This window comes from Artibeus jamaicensis, unplaced genomic scaffold (assembly GCF_021234435.1).
Source record: "Artibeus jamaicensis isolate MK-2021 breed Jamaican fruit bat unplaced genomic scaffold, CSHL_Jam_final contig_793, whole genome shotgun sequence".
NCBI lineage: Eukaryota > Metazoa > Chordata > Mammalia > Chiroptera > Phyllostomidae > Artibeus > Artibeus jamaicensis.
Window position 1 is genome coordinate 2144031 of NW_026521975.1, and position 10627 is coordinate 2154657.

Consider the following 10627-nt stretch of genomic DNA (forward strand, 5'->3'; position numbering starts at 1 on the left):
TAAATAACAAAACAAACAAGCAAGCAGAATAAAAACAAAGACACTGAAATAGAGAACAAGGGGACAGCAACCAGAGGGGAGAGGGGAGGAAATTTAAGGGGAAAAATGGGACGGATTTAGAGGAACAAGTATAAAGGACACAGGGACAATAACTAAGGGGCGTGGAAATGGGAGGGAGGTGGGGAGCACGGGGCAGGGTGGGCTGGGATGGGAGAAATAAACAGAAAACTGTAATTGAAAAATAACTAAATAAAAATATATAAAATAAAAAATAAATTAAAAAAATAAATAAAAATGTAAAGCAAAAATTCATTTGATATTCTATCATCTTAAAATGCTCACTATTTCTGATTTAGTGACCAATTTTTTATATATCACATTAGACAAACTGGTAAACATGTGAAATGATTGTGCACAAATCAGAGTTTATGTATCAGATTTCTTCCCCCCCCTTGATTTTCACCCACCATGTACCCTCCCCCCATCATTCCCCCACTTAGTTCATGTCCATGTGTCATACATATAAGTTCTTTGGCTTCTCCATTTCCCATACTATTTCTAACCTCCTCCTGTCTATTTTATACCTACCGATTATGCTTCTTATTCCTTGTACCTTTTCTCCCATTTTACCTCCACCCCTTCTCCACCAATAACCCTCCATGTGATCTCTATTTCTGTGAATCTGTTCCTGTTCTAGTTGTTTGCTTAGTTAGTTTTTATTTTTGTTTTTGTTTTTTTAGGTTCAGTGTTGATAGTTGTTTGTTGTCACTTTACTGTTTGTACTTTTGATCATCTCTTTTTCTTCAATAAGTCCCTTTAATGTTTCATATAATAAGACTTGGTGAAGACGAATTCCTTTAACTTAACCTTATCTGGGAAGCATTTCATCTGCCCTCTCATTGTAAATGATAGCTTTGCTGGATAGAGTAATCTTGGATGTAGGTCCTTGCCTTTCTTGACTTCAAATACTTCTTTCCAGCCCCTTTTTTCCTGCAAGGTTCCTTTGAGAAATCAGCTGATAGTCTTTTAGGAACTCCTTTGTAAGTAACTGTCTCCTTTTGCTGCTTTTAAGATTCTCTCCTTATCTTTAATCTTGGGTAATGTAATTATGATGTGTGTTGGTGTACGCTTTCTTGAGTCTAACTTGTTTGGGAGTCTCTGAGCTTCCTGGAATTCCTGGAAGTCTGTTTCCTTTGCCAGTTTGGGGAAGTTCTCCTGCATTATGTTTTCAAATAAGTTTTCCATTTCTTGCTCTTTCTCTTCTTGTACTGGCACCCCTATGATTCAGATGTTGGAATGTCTAAAGTTGTCCCAGAGGTTCCTGAGCCTCTTTTCATTTTTTTGAATTCTTGTTTCTTCATTCTGTTCTGGTTTATGTTTATTTCTTCCGTCTGCTCCAAACTACTGATTCGAATCTCAGTTTCTTTCCCTTCACTTGATTTCCTTGTACAATTACCTTTATTTCACTTTTCATAGCCTTCACTTTTTCTGTTTGTGACCATATTCAACCAATTCTGTGAGCATCCTGATTACCAGTGTTTTGAACTCTGCATCTGATAGGTTGACTATCACTTCATTGCTTAGTTCTATTTTTGGAGCTTTGATCTGTCGTATCATTTGGGCCATATTTTTTTTCTCTCAGTGCACCTGTTACGTAGTAAAGTATGGAGCCTTAGGTGTTCAGCATCAGAATGAAACAATCCAGGTGGCTGTGTTTTGGCACAGTATGTGGGTGAGGAGTCCAAGAGGAAACAATGCCACTTGCTCAGCTCCCCTCTGGCTTTCAGTCACTTCCTCTGCTACCCACAAGCAAATTGGGCCCTTCTGATGCTAATTCCCACGTGGATGGTACATTCTAGGACCCTATGGGTCTCTCCAGTGAACTCTCCTGTGAGACTGGGTGTTCCTCTGGCTATCTCAACACCCACATATTTTTTCAGTCAGTTTCAGTCAGAGGTTTTGAGGTTTTATTTCTCCACACTGGAACCCTAGGTTGTGGGGTCTGTATGGCTCCCCAGTTGTTCCCCCACATTATCAGCATGCAAATGTGAGACTGTCCACTCCAGCAGCTGCCACCTTTCTGCTAGTCCTGTCCACCACTGCTGCCTGTGTCCAGCCCTCCTACCAGTCTGGATAAATGTTTCTTCTTTAACTCCTTGGTTGTCGGACTTCCATATGGTTCAATCTTCTCACAATTCTGGTCATTTTTTGTTTTTAAATTTGTTGTTGTCCTTTGTTTTGTTGTGCAAGGAGACAAAGTATATCTACCTATGCCTCCATTTGGCAGGAAGTCTATACATCAGGTTTCATCCTGGACACCTTCTCTTGCTCCTTGTCCTCCCTGCTTATTATCACCTGCCTCCTTCAAGCTCACTCATGTTAACAACTGTGCCTGTTTCTTTCCAGACTTTTATACCTCCTGATATAATCATATAGAAATTTACATATATATATATGTGTGTGTGTGTGTGCATATACACATATATATGTATATATGTGTATATATATACACACACATATATATGTGTATATATATATATATATATATATATACACACACACATACATATGGGGTTTTAGTTTGCACCACTTTAAAAAAGGGACTCCTATAACCCTATATAATTTCATTAACCAATGTCACCCCAATACAATTAAAAAGTTTTTTAAAAGGGCTCACATTACACAAAGTGTCCCTTTCTTCTGTCACATAACAGTGTCATATGGGAATCCCCCTCGAACTCATCCAATGTAACTCTAATTCATTCTTTATAATAACTGTGCAAGATTGTGCAGTATAGATGTTGTTTAAAACTTTGAGACTGGCTGAGATCAACAAGGGAGGATCATAGGAGGAAATGAAGCCTGGGGCACGCCAGTATCAGGAGGAGAGGAGAAGCAGCCTGGGAAGGACACGGAGAAGAGCAGTTAATGAGGTAAGAAGAAAACCAGGAGGGTGGGGTGCCCTGAAACCCAGCAGAAGAAAGTACTTACAGGAGGAAGGGACCACCTATGGCAAATGCTATTGTCAGGGTCCAGGAAGAATTCACCATTAGGCACACACTAGCAATAACAGAATTTATCTGCCCCATCTGCCCACTGTCAACAAAGCCCCACCAAATTTCTTGGGAATGTATGCTTTCAACTTATTCAGTCCTCTCATTCTTCATATTTTGTCAGTTACCTGTTGCTTTTTTACATTTCACTACAACCTGGGTTGAATGTGCCCTTTAATGTTTAAATAAACCACTGTCTGGAGTGCATCCCCTCATCTCTAGAACATTGTAGACACTTCATTGTGTGTTTGCTCCCACTCACACACCCTAAATACAGTGGCTGCCAAAGATATTTCTCAAATACCTCTTCAACTTTCAAATATTCTTAAAATTTGTATGCCCCTGCCAAGCATACAGACCCCTGACTGATAGTTCATTGTTGCCACCTGTGTACTTCTTATCGCTCACCTCCCCATCTCTCCCCACCAGGGCTTGTGTTTAATTGAACAGGCTCATGGGTCTGCAGTGGGATCTGCTCGTCTGTGACTTATTTACCTGCTGCCTTAACACAAGTTGAGTTTCGCCTCCACCCAGAGGCTTCCCCAGTCAACTAACTACGTGTCGCACCCCATGTGTCTGCTCAAACAGACTCCTGGTATCCACGTTCTGCTCCCTCTCTGGAAGAAATGACCTTTTCCTTTGATACTCCTACTTTAGTGGGAATCATTTCATGCTTGGAAGCATTTTATACCAACAGCAGAATTAAATGGCCTAAGTTAAGAGAATTTCAAAAGCAGACACATAATGGGAAGAAATTGTGAGAAAGTGCTGCTCTTGAAAAAAAATCATTTTTTAACTTGACTAGAACCTCTGAAAAATGGCAACAGCCACCAGGCAAGAAAGGCTTCTCCCCTAGAGCCACCAGAGGGAGTGTAGCTCTCCAACACCTTAATTTTGGGGGTCTGGGCCTCTGCAATGAGAGAGGATACATTTCTGTTGCTTTAAGCCACCAGTTCGTGGTAATTTATGGCAGTCATTGGAAGTAACACAGGACTTAAGAGCTCAATCTATAGTAGTATTTTAATAGTAGTTAGTCCATAGCAGTCATCATCAATCTCATCCTGTTTGGGGATGAAGCTGGGCAGTGACACAAGAGGATTAACTTTTGAAGAGCACCACTTCTGAAAGGGAACACAGAGACCCCAGACTGAATGTGAAGAGGAAACTTGCCCAAGGGAAGGGAACTTTGGAGCAGGACCAATGAGGCCTGGTGATCAAACCAAGTTGTCAACAAAGCTGCGCTCCCATCTACTCTGAGTAGCTGGGACCCTCTTTACTGAGCTGGCGAAGTCTAGAAGGACAGGAGATAATTCTGGGTTGAGTTTGAGGACCTTCTGTGGCATTCAAACGGATCAGGTAGACACTTGAATAATTTAGTCTCAAAAGGAAGAGGAACATCCCGGTTAGATTTCAGACGAGAGAGCCATTGACTCTTCACGGACTTGAGGTCCTGTGGCAGGGGTGGCCACTCACAGAGGAGGCAAACTGAGAAGTGTACATCCGGGGGGTGCCCATAGTTCCCCAACAAGACGGGAAGAGGAGACAGTGAAAGAAGCCAAGACTGGCGGCTGGGAAGGGAGGAGGAAATCCAGGAGTGCTGGGCCTCCTCTCTTGCCCTACCACCATATAGAAACTGGATGTTTTACATAGCTTTTGTTCTTAATTATTTTCATGTTCTATCCTCAATTCACAGGGATTAAACAGAATGGAAAACGCATTTCATGCATTCTTGTGGGACTGTGGTTCTAGGGAATTTGCAGTTGAACAATCCCCATTGCTCTGGAGCCACCGCAGGACCACAGTCACCCAGCCAGAAGGCTGCAAGGAGGTGTTATCGCCACGAGAAAGGCCAGGCTGGAGCTGACTGCACTGCAATGGTGCTGCCAGCATCAAAGCTACAGTGGCTCTCCCTCCACTGACACAAAAAGCTGAGTGAGTAAATCTGATGCATTTGCATGCAAAATTAGTTTTAAAAGCACTACATCTGTTAAATACAAAATCACTTTGAAGGAAAAATCAGCAAAGGTTACAAGCCACAGCTGAAGGCCAGTTTTCAGCCTCTGCTACAGCCCCGTGATGGGGGCTGGGGCTGGTGAACGGGACAGCTGCCTTTGTGGACCCCCTTGGGGGCTGCGTCCTTGCATCCTCCGCCCCTGCCCCCACGCTCTGTGCTGTTCTCCAGGCGGTCAGGACTCTTGCTGGGTCTCCTGTCTTCAGAGCTTCTCACCTCGCCTTCTGCTTTGGCTTTTTTTTTTTCTCCTGGAAAAGCACTAGTCCCTTTTTTCCCTGCCGCACGCCAAGCATTTCATGGGACGTTTAAAAGCACCTGAGCGTTTTAGGACGGGACTGGCAGAAAGAGTGCTGAAGGTCAGATAGAGGTAAGGTCATAAATACCCTCTCAGCTTTCCTGACTCCCAGCCTCTCCTTAAACCGAGTCTCATCTTTGAGGGGAGAAACAGACACCCCCAAAGACAAAAGCAGCCTTTGATGTTGCCGTATCCTACCTCCAGGAAAGAAACCACCCCCCGCCCGCCCCACCCCAAACCCTGGGCTGGCAGGGTCCACAGTCTTACGTGGCAGGATCTTTGGGCCATATTGAGAGGGGTAAGGGGCCTCCAGCCCAGGCTGTGCCATTCGTGCCTAACAGGCAGTCGTCAGGGTCCTTGTTTCAGCTGGACCAGGGCTGCCGGTGCTAGGATACTTTGTGACGCGTCGCCATGGGGACGCGGGTCCGTTCTGCCCCAGCGAATTTGTTCAGGCGTCACAGGGGACTTAACACAGAGGGCTAGGGGACCAGGTGTGAAAAGCAAGATGTGTTTCTAGTATTATGGATACCTTGCTTTTATGCATTTATATAGAAGCCTTCTTCAACATTGTTTGTGTATTTGGGGAGAACAAAAGGGAAGTAGATGGAAAAGAAAGAGACATTAGATTCTCTCAACTGCAAAGTTTACTCATAACTTTCTTCTGAAGAAAAAGAGAGCAAAGTGTCACAGATCTTTGCGGTAGGTAGGGGCCAAGCAAGAGGACCAAGTCACAGGGATCCTGGAGTAGGTAGAGCCAGAACGTAGTTCCTGAGAAAATTTCATGCTCCCAGGCAGGTCATCCTCATACAGGAATTAAAAGGGCACAGGAGAGTGAAAAGTGTCCTTGGGAACAAGAGCCGGCAAGCAAGTTTGTGACACCTTGCTTTTCATAGGCCCTGCTCCATGGAGTTTTGTAATTCTCCTGCCCCTGCAGCTGAAACTGCGATTCTCACCCCATGTAGGAGAGTTCTCCCAGAATGTGGTGGGGTTTTATCTTCATATGCTTAGCAACTACCTGGTAATTTGACACATAGTAGGTCTTTAGTAATACTGAATGTTACTAAATAGCTGTCTCCAGGGTAGGACACAGCTATTCCTACTTGGATGCAAAGAGAAGACATGAATTAGGTGGAAAACTGCTGGCAGCATGTTGAGAATGTAATTTACACCATTTCTTATCTTTAAAGGCTTTGTTCTAATACAGCATTTTAGGGGAACAGGGAATTGGAACAAAGCGGGGTTTGCAAAGAACACAGAATAGGCATCAAAGTAAGGATTCCAAGTATATAGCAGGGAAGTTCTTTAAAATGAGTTCTTGAAAATTAGCATTTTCTGAGACTTGAGTCTTATCCATGTAATGGAATGAATAGAACACATTTTGGGCTCTCAAATTTTATAGCAGTGAATGGTGGAACATATTACAAGGCATAGGCTTCTGTCAATGTTATTAAAAGGAATGAGTCGAAGTTAGGATATAGTAGTGGCATCTAAATCAGGAAAGTAACACCCAATAACAGATTACTCTCTGGAAATGGGAGAGCTAGTTACCATAGCATAATTTAAGACAAATGTATTTTTAAAAAAAATAGAGCAGTGAGCATAAGGAATTTTAAAAGTAAGTTCTTATTAATATCTTCCATTTGTTTCCTCTTGGGTGAGCTGTGAAATCAGGTTCACACTGAATGGAGAGCTCCTTGTACTTTCTGTGTGGAGCCCTTGGGATAAAGCAGAAACTTCTCTGAGCCCATTTTTTTTTCTCTGTAAAATGAGTCCACTAGTACCCACTTCACCATGTTGTAAAAATGAATACTTCTCAATGACCATTTATAAACTGGAAAGCCACACAAACATAAGTCTTACTCCTTTGTCTTACTGCTATTCTGATCTTCATTCCTTTTATTGTCTTTCAGTTCTGCCTCAAAATGGATTTTTGGGGACAGATTCATTTTACTGTGAGCACCATAGTACAGGGCAGGAATCTCCTGGCTTTGAAGTTGGATTGCTTGAGGCAACCGTTTTCGATGATAAAGTGGCATTGTTTCCTTCTTTCCCTCTGCAAACACTGACTGTGCACTGGGACTGAGCTGCGCTAGGACTTTAAGGGCAATGCCCTGGGTATCATGGGAGCTTGGGGAGGTGGTTCTAGAAGAGGAAATGTCTGAGCAGAGTTCTCCCAGGTGTCTGGGAGGCAGCCGGGGCAAGAAGGAGAGGTGCCAGGATGCCAAGTAGGGGCCCAGGAGGCATGGAACAGCCTAGCACTCCAGAGCCCCTGAGCAGCGTGGCATTTCCAGATTGTAAAGAGTAAAGGGAAGGTGAGAGGCAGCTGGAGTAGAAGCCCTGCAGGCCAGGCCATGGAGCTCAAACTTGAGAATTGACTGGAGTGGTTAAGCAACAGAGTAAAGGGGTTAGGTCAGAAAGTTAGGTACACCCTGGCCTCTTTTTCCCAGGAGCAAGAGAAGCAAGTGTCCATGTGACTTGCCAGAATAAGTTAATCATTCAGAAATAAAGACATCATTAAAAGATGTTAAGAAGACATGTTAAAAGATGTTAAGAAGACATGTTAAAAGACACTAACATGCCTTTTAACAGACTTGTGATTAAAAACAATTGAGAAGTTGTATTAAATGGGTTGATTGGTTGTGTCCAGTCTAAATGACCACGGTGAATTTCTTTATGTACACACATATACACAAACATATGCAGGAACACAGAGAAACATAATGTGAAATAGTAAAGACAGGTGGGTTGTGGAAGGAGAGACAGCAAGTATAGAACACTCCACTTTCGTCTGTGAAGAAGAAAGTCTCCAGCTGGGGAAAGGGAGTGGGTCAGGTAGAGAGTGACTACTTCATGGAAGAGAAGATTGAACAAGATTTTAGGCCCAGGGCAAGGAGCAGTGAGAGAGAGCTGGACACTGCAGGGAGCAGCAGGGCCCCACGGATCCCCATTCAGTAAGTCAGCTGGGGCCTGACATCCTGCTAATCTAACAAGATCGCAGGTGACTTAGAGTTTGAGATGGGCAGATCTAGAGCCCTGTCCCAGGACCAGCAGCCTGGGCTCAAAGTGCACTGATCAACAGGGGGCTCAGTGGACACGCAGAGGCTCGGGCCCTTCCCAGACCCATGGAATCAGATCTGCAGCCTCACCAGACTTCCAAGAGTTTCTTCTGCTCGTTCAAGTTTGAGAAGTTCTGCTCCAGGTAATATGAGGCCAGACTGTCTCCTGATGAGAGGGAGAACAAAATGAGTTTCTGGGAGAATTTAAAGAGAAACCTGATGTAGGATATGTAAAGGGCTTGGCAAGTGGCTACTTCCAAAAGCCCGGAAGAGGTCTCAGGCAATCTATAGTGATGCCCACATACTCCGGATATGACTGTCCTGAGGGAAGTTTCTCTGGCTTAGTGGTTTTATTTGCACAAAAGACTTTCACTTACTATATAATATGCAGTGCTTTGAGTGTTTTCATATAAAAAATATATTACTTTTTCTTCTTTGTTTTAGCTGATTCAATCTTAAAACATTTTCTGAATTTTTGTGATGGATTCTCAATTATTCAGGGTTCCCTAGAGAAACAGAACTAGAGAGAGAGAGAGAGAGAGAGAGAGAGAGAGAGAGAGAGAGAGAGATTTAAGAAATTGGCTCACACAGTTGTGTAGCCTGACAAGTCTAAAAGCTGCAGAGTGGGTCACAGGCTGAAGGCCCAGGGCAGAGCTGATGTTGAAGCTCAAGTCCAAAGGCTAACTGTGCAGAATTTACTTTTGCTCAGGGGATGGTCAGTCTTTTGTTCTATTCAGGCCTTCAGCTGATGGGAGAGGCCTACTTACATTGTGGAGGGCAGTCTGCTTCGCTCACTGATTTAAATGTTAATATCGTCCAAAAGAACCCTTGTAGAAACATCCAGAATGTTTGACTACCATGGCCCAGTCAAGTGGACCCCCAAATTAACCATCTCAGACTCAGGTCTTCCTGAGGTCATCTAGTTCTTACCTTACACTAAGAAATGTTATGGTGAAGTAGTCCAAGAATGACTACTATCTTTTTATTTAAAATCCAGAAAAAACATTCTATCATATTCTCTATTTTATTGGAACAGTCCAATTTAATGTGGAAAATTCTAAACTCTGATTCTAACTGTCCACTCACTAAACTTGCATTTTATCCAAATAGAGCCATAACAGCAAGTATAAACTGTTGATTCTATCAAAACCTTGTCGGTCCTGTATAAATGCCACTTCTCTCCTGGGCCATCCTCTTCTCTTGGATTCTTGTATTTCTCTCATTTCTGAACTCTTAAGAAGTAAGCTGGCCAGGCCAACCATTGGGTAATTACCAGTGCCCTATACTGTGAGTTCTTACAAGTTTATTCAAGTGGTGAACATCAAGTGTGAACACTAATTTAACTCAGATATACTAGCATTTATCCATCCAAGTGAATACAGTCATCTTCAAAAGTAGTAGTAATTTACTCTAATGACACTGCCATTGCTTGAAGCATTTTAAAAATTCCTTAGAAACTCCCTTTAGGAATGCATGCACGTTCCTTTTGAATTTCTTAAGTAGGGACCTAACTTTACTCTTTGACAGAATATTGAGTATTTGAAACAATAAAAAGACATTTGAGTTGATAATTAAGGTAGGCAATCACATTGGACAATACTATCCTTTAGCCAAAAATCAAAATTTCCCATGAGGTAATGACAAAAAAACTCTCTCACTCTATAGATAATGTTCAGACTTGCATTCATAAATCGGTCCTTACAGATTTGTTTTAAAACAAGTTTTACAGTTACACATCATTAACTTTATCTCCAAATCTGGATCATAAGCATTGTGGATGTTTTCCTTTTGGAACTCCTCACAGCACTGATCGTTCTTGTTGGCCTGTACACCCGACCTGTCTTCTCTTACAAGGCTGGAAGCTCCTGGAAAGCTCAGGCCCTGCTTTGGGTACCTTCCTCTGCCAGCACCCCTCTCAGTAAACCTCACATAGTGGTTACTCAATCATGTTTTGAGTGAATGAATGAATGAGTAAATTAATTAATTGAGTGGATGAATTGCTTAGGACAGTTGTCCTATACATTTCTACTTAAAATATCTAAATTTGACCATTTACACCCAAGATTGAGGCTGCTTTCACCCAGGAAGGTCCAGTTTTAAAGATTGTCCAATATCACTTCTCTGTAACATTTGCTAATAAAATGCATTAGTATGGTGTGCATTTCATTACAGTCAATAAATTTTTGCTAAGTGAATATTGAATGATTGAATG